The sequence below is a fragment of the Erinaceus europaeus genome, chromosome 7 (genome assembly GCF_950295315.1).
Source record: "Erinaceus europaeus chromosome 7, mEriEur2.1, whole genome shotgun sequence".
Classification (NCBI taxonomy): Eukaryota; Metazoa; Chordata; class Mammalia; order Eulipotyphla; family Erinaceidae; genus Erinaceus; species Erinaceus europaeus.
In genome coordinates, this window is record NC_080168.1 from 17,163,575 (window position 1) to 17,175,851 (window position 12,277).

Below are 12,277 nucleotides of genomic sequence, written 5' to 3' on the forward strand. Positions count from 1 at the left end.
CACTTGGTAATATGTACACTTAACCAGGTTGCCACCCCAGGGCCCCCTTCCCCCCTATTCTCACAACTTTTCTCTCTAGAAAGGTGACATGTGATAATGTCTTCAAAAGATGCCTGGCATTCAATAGCAGTTTTTAATGTCATGCTAGGCTCTAACCTAGCGCCTTAGGGACTTGCTATACCATGAAGCCACCTCCACAGACAAATTGTTTTTGTTTTTATTGAGGAAGTTGAAAGAATTGCTCCACCACCCATGGAACTCCAGGTGTCAATTCTTGGTCCTTGCACGTTCTCAGGTTGTGCTGGGGCTTGAATCCAGAGCGTGAGAGGCATGCATTTTACAACTGAGCCACCTCCCTAAGAACCAGGATGTTCCTGTTTGTTATGATGATCCCTGAACTACTCCATCTTTTCTTTTGGGTGAATTGTCATGCTTTATAAATGTGAAAACACTTAGAAAGGTGCTTATTTTCTCCCAACCCTAATGTACTGATAAATAAGATTCCAAGCTGCTTTCCCTGCCCCTGCATGTCACATGTCCCCCCTGAGGGTGAGCTTCCACTTTCTGTTACTCATGTTGTGGTTCATATTTGATATCACCTCTAAGTGGCTGGCTGTTGTGAAGTTGTTGCTTATAAATAATGACATTCTGGGGAGCAACTCTAGAGAGTTATAGAGACTGGGAAAAAAGTCCAATTCTTTTTTCAATATTATTTTTATATTTTTATCATAATTGATTTAATATTAATTTACAAAATAGTAAGATAACAGGGGCATAATTTTATATGATTCCCACTACCAGAGTTCTGTGCCTCATCCCCTCCTTTGGAAACTGCATTACTTTTCCCACTGGCTCTCTCTTTCCCCCCACATACACATCCACATATGTATTTTCATCTATCTTTTCTTTATTTAAAATTTTATCATCTTTTTTAATATTTGTTTATTGGATAGAGACAGCCATAAATCGAAAGGGAAAGGGGAGATAGAGAGACACGTGCAACACTGCTTCGCCACTCTCAAAGCTTTCCCCCTGCAGGGCTCAAACCCAGGTCCTTGCACATTGTAACATGTGTGCTCAACCAAGTGCACCACCACTTGGCCCCTCCACCCATTTTTTTCTAATGGTCCTACTTTCACTTCCTTTCTAAGTCACCCTTACACCTATTACTACTCCAAATATCTTGCCTTCTTTCCTCTTCTGGCTCATGTAAGAGAAACTATGCCTGGCTCCCACTGGTATGTTCCAGATTCACTTCCCTTTCATGGCTGGTATGTAAACAAGATTGCTGGTGAGAAATGCTTTGGGTCCTGGGGATACAGAGTCCTGTGGTTTACTTCCCCTATCATTTACCCCTCTGGGATTATGGACCAGAATTCTTTGTGGGTTTAGAAGGTAGGAGTTTTGGCTTCGGTAATTGTTTTTTCCCTAGGCCTGGTCATTGGCAGGCTGATCCATACTGTTAATCTGTTTGCATGTTTTCCTAGTGGTATAGGTTTCTGGAAAGGTTAGGTTCTGGGAAATAGTGGTGAGGTTATCTGCCTAGGGAAGTCAGGTCAGAATCATAGTAGCATCTGGAATTTAGTTACTAAAGGCACTAAGCTGGAAAGCAGGACAAGCTGCTTAATAAACAGGAACCATAATGTAGGAATAGAGCAGGTGAAAGTGGGACATTAGGGTGGAAGGAAACTAGGAAGTCTATTTTAGATACATTCCTAGGAGCCTGTGTCTTAATAATCTTTGCTTGAGCTTGATAGCTAACATGGGGGTGGACCAGAAATATTGTCTTGTGCTCTACCCCACCTGAGAAAGACAGAAATAGGCTGGAACTATCAATCAACCTGCCAATGCCCATGTCCAGTAGACAAGGAACTACAGAAAGCAGAACTCCCACCTAATGTACCCCAAAACCAATTTTGATTCATACTCCCAGAGGGGTAGAAGTGATATTAAGTAGAAAATAACAGGGCTCTGAACTCCAGCTCCATTAGGATCCAGAGAAAGAAGAGGAAAAAAGGAGGGACATTTGGATGTAGTAATAGGGCTATGTGTGGCTTGAAGGGGAAGAGAGGACTGGACCTGGAAGAAAAAGGGGGCAATTATGTACAAATGTAGACAGATAGTTCTAGAGATGATGGTTAACCCATGTCTGCAACCTTAGGAGAACTGCTGTAGCTTGCAGTGGAGGGATTGGGGAGTCAGAACTCTGGTGGTGGGAATGGTGTGAAATTATAGCCCTGTTGACATGTAATTATGTAAATATATTAAATCACTAGTAAAATTTATATTAAATATACTATATTTAATAATATATAAATATATAATTAATTTATAATATAAATTTATATTAAATTTATATAAAAATATAGAATTAATTTATATAACTAATAATATATAAATATATAATTAAACAATATATAAATATAATTAATATTTAAATATATAATTTAAATATATATAAATTTTAAATATGTATAATTAATATTTTAAAATATTAATTATATTAAATATATTAAATCACTAGTAAAATTTAAAAAAGATATATTGTCTGGGAAGATGGTGTCAGAGTTGAGAATAGAACTAGGAAGCAGGATTGGGGCAAACTTGAAGAAAATACATAAATGCAATTAACTGTTTACCACATTGATCTAACCTGGGGCCCATATCTATTCATATAGAGCACAGGAGCCTGTTCAACCTCCAGGTCCCTGTCAGTCTGAGCTCACAGTCCATGGTCACAGCTGGGAATATTCTAGGCTACACTCACTTCAGGCCCAGTCTTCCTCCACTGGCAGAGTAGGATGGCCCAGCCTCCCTTTGGAGAGTTGGGTAGTTCCTATCATTACTAATTCATAGTGAGGGTATGACCCTGAAGAAGCCCAAAAAAGGGCTTGTGATAGTGTTCCCAAGATTCCAGTTCCCTACTTCCCCAATATACTCCATTCAAACTGTGAACTTAAACACATCGAGTAGTTCTGGCTTCCATCACTGGGTCACATGTTCCCCTTTTCCTTAGAGGCCAGACAGTTCAGTGTGGATTGTGAAGATATTCTGCTAAATGTCCCCCCCCACAAACACCCCAAAATTAAAATAAAATAAAATAAAATAACCACAATGACTATAGACTCCCCAATGTTTCAGATTTTTCTAAATGCTTCTTCAAGACCCTTCTGCTCTTTTATGATTTGCCCCAAAAGAGTCCTTTCTCATCTCCTTTAAGGGTTTGAATGCTCATTTACAAGACTCGCAGAAGGAGGAAAGAAAATGAACTCCAAGAAGACGGTTTATTTCTCAGTGCAGCCCCTGACAACAGATTCCCCAGTTACCCCTCTTCACAGCCCATAAACTGCTCTGTAAAAATTAAAAAGCGTGAATTTACAGGGCCCAAGAGGAGCCAGGAGGTGAAGACCTATCTCCAGCCAATGGCTCAGGCATACTGATGAAGCAGAAATATGAGGTTTTGCCAATTTCTAGCCAATAAAATATTTTCCCTGCCTTCGCAGATCCTTGACCTTCTCTTTCCCACACAAAACTAAGTATGGACACAAATGAAGGGAAAGTTCAACCAAAAGGTAGAAAAACAAAGCGAAATACCAAGTATACCCTGCCTTGTAGGAGAACAGTTGGGGGTCACTGTGGCCTTGCTCCTGGACCCTTTATTCCTCTGTGGGTCCCTTAGCCATCTTGCCTGTTTAAGCATTCCCAGATTTTTCCTCTTTAGAGAAGCCTGGGTTTGTTACTGGCAAAGGTTGTTGCCAAAATAGTTTCAGCTGTAAATAGGATCCCAAGGACTGAGTGAATCCTGGGGGTGGGGTGGGGGGTGGGTGACATAACAGACATAGGAGAGGTTGCAGAAGACATGACTGGGGGTAGAAGCTCTGTGACTTCAGCAGATCACTTTAACCCCTCTGTGTTTCTGCTTCCTCATCTCAAAAAGGGCAAGAGTGGGTCTGAATTGGGACTTGAAGTATCATTGTTCAGTGTATTCTCTAGTCCTCACACTGGTCTGAGACCTAACGAAAAAGGGGCTGTAAGGATCGGTAGGGCAAACATCATGAGATAATAAGCAAGAGGGGTACCTAGGTCTTGAGCCTTTGGCTCAAACTTCTAAGTGGCCATTGGTAACTGTGATCTTGTCCAGCTATCTAGAACTTGCCAAGATTGCATTGACTTATGTTAATATGACTTACAGTCCTTCCAGTTATTTGAGTGTGAGAGTGAAGGAAAAATGGAAAGACAGCAAGAGAGTGAACAAACTTGGATTGGATAAGAGCCATAACCATTATGGAGAGAGCAAATAGCAGGGCAATCAGAAACAGAGCATTCCTTTGTTACTTGTTGACAATTAAAAAAAAAAAAAAGGTCTGTATCTTTAGGATGTAGTCAGATACTGCCCTTGTACAAACTTCTAAAGATACAATGAATTTGCTATATCCTCAGAATTGTGTGACTTGTTAGCGGGTGGTGGAAGCTCAGACAAGATGGGTGCATTCAGGGTGATACAGTCATATACATTGATAAAGGGAAGTCAGATGAGTTTCTGTTGTAGTAGTTAGTTGCAGAATCAGCTGCCCAAAATCTGGATTTGACACAATCCAGTGAGTTATCCCCTACATTAGCACCACTAGTACCCAGAGGTGTCTGTTTAGCTTTTGAGTGGACTCAGGTAGTAAATGCAACCTGAATGTTTCAGTCTCATGGAACTCAGGAGGTAACTGGACTAGGAATAGGCCTAAGTAGAATCTTCAAGGACGAATAGATCCAGGCCACCTGAACAATGAGAGAAATGCCTAACCTAGACAAAGGGCTCATTTCCTATGTTGGGAAATAGAAGTATTTTCAAATCACACATTTAGTTCACTGATGGACTGAGACTTACATTCAGGTTCATGTTCCCCATTTGCCAACAAGTATCAGATGTACCATATTCGGAAAGAGGTTTTGTCTCCTGACCCCTGATGAATTCTGTTTCCTGAAGCTGATGACAACATGATTTCTGTTGAATGGACAAAATTAATAAAGCCATACATAGCCCTTTTTGCCAAACCCCTCTTCCTTTTATTACATGACAAGATGGGAGGGGGGAGGCACAGATGATAACTGTTTTCAATTTGGACTCAGAGTAGTAATCATGGGTTTTCAATAAATTCTCTAGAAGTATTCTGTAAATATGCCCAAAATAGCCTGATCCATTTCACCTAGCCTCATTTTACCAGCAAAACCACCTGAGGACTTCGGCAGATAGTGGCGATGGGACAATCTCAGAAGGGATCTGCTAGTATGAACCTGGGAGAGGTGAATCAGGAAGATCAGACCTTTGCACTAATGTCTGCTAAGTCAACCTTTTCCACGAGCAAAAGTGTCTTCTTCTTTGGTAGTCATGAGTTCAGTAGTTAAGCATTTTCTTTTACTTACGCAGTTTCTCTCTTGTTTGTATATGCTCTCTCCACCCAGAATGGGCTTTTTAGGATACCAATCCATATGAAGTGTGTGTGTGTGTGTGTGTGTGTGTGTGTGTGTGTGTGTGTGTGTGTATGTATGTATGTATGTGTGTGTGTGTGTTGAGCATGTGTGTTGAGGGCAGGGTATCCTTGCCTTGTTACTTAGCATAGTTGGCAATAAACAATGAATGAGGTCGCCTGGGTTTTTGAGAGTTCAGGTCGAGGCTGCAGTTGGCAGGTTGCAGTGCCATCCTCCATGCTTACAGCCAAGTGCATTCTCTTCTGAAAACTGCTGAGCTAAAGATAAGCATGGAGCCCATAATCGCTTTTTCGCTTGCTGTCCTTTACTGCACATGCCACACTTTACATTACTTTGCTTCACTTCTGCATTCTGCTGGATCTTTCAGAGCAAACACTGAAGTAGGAAGAAAGAAAGAAAGAAAGAAAATAATAATAATGCAAGCAAGCTGCTGTCTTCCCTCCACCCTCCCCATCTGAGTGACTCACTTCAATTGGAACAATTAATCGTAATCAGGACGGTGTGACAGCAGAAAGAAGACAGTCACAGAGAAGCTCTTTGGTGCCAGACCATCATGAAGCAACTAGCAGCTCTCTCTGAGTTGCACTAGCGGCATCGGGGATTGATTTGGTTGTCTTAAAAATAACCTTTTTTTTTTTTTCCAAAATGAGAGCTGTCGGACCCTCCCAGAAGGATGGACTGCAGGTCGGGGCTTGTGAAATGCCTGTGCTAATGACCAAGTGTGAGCAGGCACTTTTAATAGCTTATGCTGGAAGGCAGCGCAGGCCACCAGGCCCCAAAGACCAGCTCCACCTTCTCGGGGGAGAGTGAGGACAAATAATTCCCTCGTGTTTGCACTCGTGTTTTTCTCCGTAGGACTCAGAGCTTCCATGTGTGTTGCTTGATCTGGTACCCTCATTTTCTGACAGGTGGAATTACTCATCCCCTTCCCTCTGTCCATCTCTTGTTTTGATTTCCTCTGTGTGGGTTTCACATTCCAATAAGCCATGGCTACACCTGCTACCTTTGAAAGGTTGTGAAGCGTGTATTTCTTTTTGCTCCATTTTACTAGTGATGTAACAGTTTTACATTATAGGACTTATCACACACATTATAGGGTGTGATTTAACCCTTACATTTTAAGTGTAAGAGTATACTTCTTGCACAGTGTTTCCAGTGTTGAAATGATCCAAAGGAAACAACCTTTTTAAGAAACTGCTTATCTATTTACTTATTTATTTATTTATTTGAATAGAGACAAAAATCAACAGAAAAGGAAGAGATAGACATGGAGAAAGAGAGAGACTTTCAGCACTGCTTCACCAGTTGTTAAGCTTCTCCCTGCAGGTAAGGACCGGGGTCCTTATGCACGGTACCAAGTGTGCTCAACCAGGTGTGCCACTGCCTATCCCAACTGGAAGCACTTTATAGACTTCAGAATGTGGTCAAATCTTTTCAGTCACAATTTCATAGTGGAGCCCTCATTAGCAGTAAAACTGTCATTCTCTGTGTGTCCAAGAACTCTAGAGACCTAGCAGAGTCCTCAGTGCTGTCCCTGTCCACAGGGCTGAGAGGGAGCTGGAATGGACAGTTAGCTCAGTTGTGGGTGTGTGGTGTCATATCTCTTTTCTGCGGTGGCCTTTATTCAGATGCCCCCAGAACAGATGAATGAGTCTGTCTCCACTACTGTAACCATGGCCTTGTGGATCTCTTCAGGAGCCCTAGGTCAAGTATTTCAGATCCACACATGGCACCAAGGCTTCTGCGACAGTCACTCATGACATGAGGAAGATTGTATTAGAGGTGTGAGATGGTCATGGTGGGGGTATGATTGTGGCTAAGGCCACCTTGGTTTTGATGTTCTGTCTTAGTCTGTTCAGACTTCTGTCAAAGAATATCAGAGACTGAATGACATCAATAAGAGACATTTATTACTTATAGTTGTAGAGGGTGAAAAGCCAAGATCATGGTGCTGGCAGATCCAGTGTTTGGTGAGAACTCTCTTCTTGGTTTATGGTCAGTCATCTCATTGTAGCCACCTCTCCAGATTCAAAGGAGGTCTCGAAACTTTACATCAGGCTCAACCTGACGCTGTTGACTGGCTACGGAAGAAGGGCAAACGCTAGAAGAATTGTAGCAGAGAGAGTGTATGTATGTGGGGGAGACATCTTTTGTTCATTTTAATAGGGGAACTAATTTATGAGGGCTCCCCATTATAATTATAATTATACTTTTCAAAAATCCCCATGCCTCTATACCGTCACAATGGGAATTGGGGGTTAAATATATGAATTTAGTCATTAGTATGTTTTAACAAGGTCTCTTCCAGGAGAGACCTTAAAAAGCTGGTAACCTTAAAAAGGTTACCAGCTTTTTTTGCAAAATAATTAGAATTTCTTTATACCCTTTCCTGCAGGAAGCAGATGCCTGCTGGTCCTTAAATTCACAAGAATATGGGTAATTACTCCTTATTTTCTTGGTGGTCTACTCCCCAACACACTGTTTTTCTCTTCCAGATATAGAATCTGACTTAGTTATTTTAAAACATTCTGTCTTAGTGTACACAGTATTGCAAACACAGTTGAGTAAGAAGAATAAGAGATATCCCTAGGTAAAAATTATGTTCCAGTGCCTCCAACAGCATCCATGGCAGAATTTATAAACCATTGGCCTGAGAACAGAAGTCATCACAGGAGAACACATTCCTTCCCATCCTTCCATATTGGCTGTACCAGTCCAGGATCTTCAAGTCCCTATTTAGCACTACATTTTCCAAAGCCTGTTGTCATTCATTCCACAGGCATTTATTGGTCTCAGACACCATGCCAGGCACTCATCTGGGTTGTGGTAGTACAAATATGGAAAATAAAAGACAATTTGCAATAATTATGTGATCTATGAAAGGGGGTGGCAAGGTACATACCCCAAATAAGTGTGGTGTAAACTAAAAAAGGGATAGGTCTGGCTATGCTAGAAAGTGCTGCCAGGTGCAAAAACTGCCTTGTGCTACTTCTTTCGCAGGGAGTTCAAGCCCAGGAAAGGAGAGGTGGGGAAAATATACAAGATAGGCAAAGAAAAAAAATTACAAGTTTGGGAAGGGGAGTTCTTTAGGAAGTCATATACTACATGGTGACAAGTGTAGCAGATTACTCAATCTCCAGGTTCTTTTATTTTTTTATCTTTATTTATTTATTGGATAGACACAGCCAGAAATTGAGAGGGAAGGGGGTGATAGAGAGGGAGAGAGACAGAGAGATACCTGCAGTACTGCTTCACCATTTGTGAAGCTTTCCCCCTGTAGGTGGGGGCCAGGGACTCAAACCTGGGTTCTTGTGCACTGTAACATGTATACTCAGCCAGGTGCTCTACCACTCGGCCCCTTCCAGGTTATTCTCTACTGGTATGTGATCATCCAGGTCTCAGGAAGATGACTGGTGAGCAAGAAAAGGAGAACCAACCAAGAAATTATTCATTGTCCCTAATCTCCTGTTGTTCAAAGCTTCATTTGAGGGAGTTAAGTCTTAACGTGTCTGTGCATGCATGCATATATGCCTGTGTGTGTGTGTTCATGCCTCATGTATATCTCACTGGCTTTAATGATTTAGTAGCATGCAAGATATGTCAAAATCAGAGGCCAGTTTGAGCTCCATGACTATCGACCACAGCCCGTAAAGACTGTTTATCTCAAGTGTATATAGGACAGGTAGGAATCCTGAAGCCCCTGAGAATTTGGGGACATCTTAGAACATTTACAAGGGGAATTTGGGTCCAGCAACATTAATAAAGTCCTGGTATTTTTTTGCTTTGGGGATTCAGAGAAGAAGTCAATTAACAGAAGTGGGATGGAACAGGGATCCCAGGAAGGATTCATGGAAAAGGTGGTCTCCCACCCCCCCAATAACCACCATAGTTTTTCTAAAGTCTTAGATATGGGTTGACTATTGTTTGTTTTAATTCTCTATTTCACATATGAGTGAAGCTATCTGGTAGCTGTCCTTCACTTCCTTCCTTACTTCACTAAGCATCATAACCTCCAGTTCCATTCGTTTTGTCCCAAAGGACAAAAGTGTGACATGAGGACATAAGTGTGTCATGAGTCTTTTAGTGGACTCTTTCCACAGTTGGACAAGCGACAATCGTTGCAGTTGCAATCAGATATTTTTTCAATTGTTTTTATTGCCACCAAGGTTATTACTGGGGTTTGGTGCCTGCATGACAATTCATCCTGGAGACCACTTTTTTTGTCTTTCCTTTTAACTTATAGGACAGAGAGAAATTGAAAGGGGTGGGAAAGATAGAGAAGTAGAAAGAATGAGAAACATCTGTACTCCTGAAGTTTAGCCCCTTCAGATAGAAACCATGGTCTTGAACTTGGATCTTTACCCTTGGTTATGGGTGCTCTCAACCAGGCGTGCCTCTGCCCAGTCACTGTCCACCTCCACCCACCACCCCCCCACACACATTGTAGTCAGATTTAATTTAGGAATTTCAGTCTTTGTTTCTCACTAATCTCAGCCTAAATAGTCACTCACATGGGCACAAATGCCACTTTGAACAAGCAAACTGTGGATAAGAGTTCTGACATTCCCCAGAGCTGTGGAGCATATCTGAAAGCTCAGTGTGTGGTACCCTCTCCATTCTCGGATGAATACACGGAGACTTGAAATTAAGAGGGGATGGCATTCATATTTTTCTGATTCTCCTCCTGTCCTGACCTTAGTCTCAGCCAACTGCCCCTGTAGTGGTGACAAGGGTCAACAGAGCTCTACCCTATTCCTCTACCATGGTAGCAAGTTCCAAAACAAACAGGGGTAAAATTTTCCATTAAAAAAATAAAAACAGGAGGGATTTTGGCAAGGAGATGTGGAAATGGAACAGAGGCAACTGTCCGTTCCCAGGATCAAAACATATTGTCTCCATTGGAATTATAGCTTGGTTCTGAGCTAAACTACCTCTCGGAGTTGGTGAAATAGCCAATGCTTCTTGTTTTCTTGAAGCTCCTTGGGACAAGAAAACTTCCATTCGTGCCTCAGCTCACTAAAAGAAGCCCTACTGCAACTTTTTTCCAAAAAGCAGGATATAATCATAGCCTATAAGGACCATCAAGTTTTCTCAAGAAAATGAAGGTTAGAAGCTTTCCTTCCATATATTCCACAGAAGTCTTGGATGGGAATATGACCCTCACTGCCTGGGGTTGTGAAAGGGATCTCAGGCAAATTTTAAAACAATTTCCCAGAGAATGAAAGATGGTCTCTCAGCACTTTGAGTCTTTGTTTCTTTTTATCCCCTACTTGAATTAACATGCAGTCCAAACCAGATCTTAGAGCAGAATTGGCCGCCATGTAATTTAGACGTGTTTGTATAACATTCTGAAAATAATTCAATAAGAATAGGTTTTTCTTGGAATTTATCACTGCCTGGCAAATTAGAGCCCAAACACAACAGTTTTTGTGCTAAAAAGCCCTGGGACCTAGCAAATGGAAATGACAGTGGCAGAGAGCAAGGAAAACCAAACAGCCAGTCCGCCTTCATTACCAAGGATGGTGTGGAGCAGAATGGAAAATACAAGACAGGGAGAGTTTTACCTTCACTGTTTCTCCAGGCCTCGGCTACAGCTGAAAGACCAAAGGGGCGGTAAGAGAAGGGCATCTTAGGTCTTGCACAAAGGGTTCTGAGAAACCCTCCATTGCTGTGTTTTTCCACAACTTCACCAAGAAGTTCTTATTCTGTAGACTCCCCAAGAGAGGATGCACAGGCTCAGAAAGTGACAAGGTGACGTAAACACAGAAGAGCAATGCATAGTAACTTATGAGGATGTTAGGGACAGCAGCTAATCTCAATCAGAGTACTCAAGGTGATTTCAGACTCCAACCTTCAAGCTACTTCTCTGGATGCAGTTTTTCCCCTTCCAAAGTGGTGGAGAATAATACTTAGCTCAGAGCACAGTGAAAAGTAGTATAAATGAAATATCTTATAGCTGCAGGGTATTTTTTTTTTTTTATTGCCACCAGGGTTATCACTGGGACTAGGTGTCTGCATGAGGAATCCACCACTCTGCCAGGCCATCTGCTTCCAATTTTTAAATATACTTTATTTGATAGGACAGATAGAAATTTAGGGGCGAGTTGGAGGTAAATAGAGTAACAGTTGCATTACTAGCTTCAATACCTATGAAATCACCCCCTGCAGGTGGGGACCAGGGTAATGTAGGCAGTCAACTCAGTCCATCACAAAGCAGGGCACTTTGAATCCACTTGATTATCTCAGGCCTAACTCAGGTAATTTCAGGGATACTGGTTCCTTTGGGTGCTATCATTGCTAGGCTAGTAGCTAAAGTCCCCAGAGAACAAACGTATGTACTTGGATCACCTGGTGGTGACTCGGTGGTTCCCTTGGTCACCTTGGAACTCCTCTGCACTTGACTTTCAGTGGCTGTGAACATTGTGAGCAAAGTATGTCTCTGCTTTCTTAAATTCTATTACCAAGACACCATTCTCTGTATGTGTTCAGAGGTGGGACATCAGGGCTTTGCTGGAGCTTCATACTTGGGTGACTTTACTGCTGCTAGTAATCTCTTTCTTATTTTACAGAGAAATGGTGATAGAGAGGGAGAAAACCAAGGAGAAGAAAGGAAGAGAGGCATTGCAGAATCCCTTCAGTGCTCATGGGTCTTCCTCTTTGTTTGGTGCTTCCATGTGATGTCTGGGGGCTTGAACCCAGGTCCTTCTGCATGGTAAATGGTATATACTCTACCATGTGATCCATCTCCTGTTCCACCACTCCCCCACCTCTCCAAGAAGCCTCTTCTTTCATATAT

General features: G+C 41.9%; 1 long non-coding RNA gene across 1 annotated transcript in view; it reads left to right on the forward strand.

Moving 5' to 3' along the window:
* Positions 1-3,544, forward strand: part of LOC132539390 (uncharacterized) — a 363,563-nt gene extending 360,019 nt beyond the window's left edge. The window contains exon 6 of the long non-coding RNA XR_009550643.1: positions 3,221-3,544. This is a non-coding gene — a long non-coding RNA (uncharacterized LOC132539390). The remainder of the gene's footprint in view (positions 1-3,220) is intronic.
* The last annotated feature ends 8,733 nt before the right edge of the window (positions 3,545-12,277 follow it).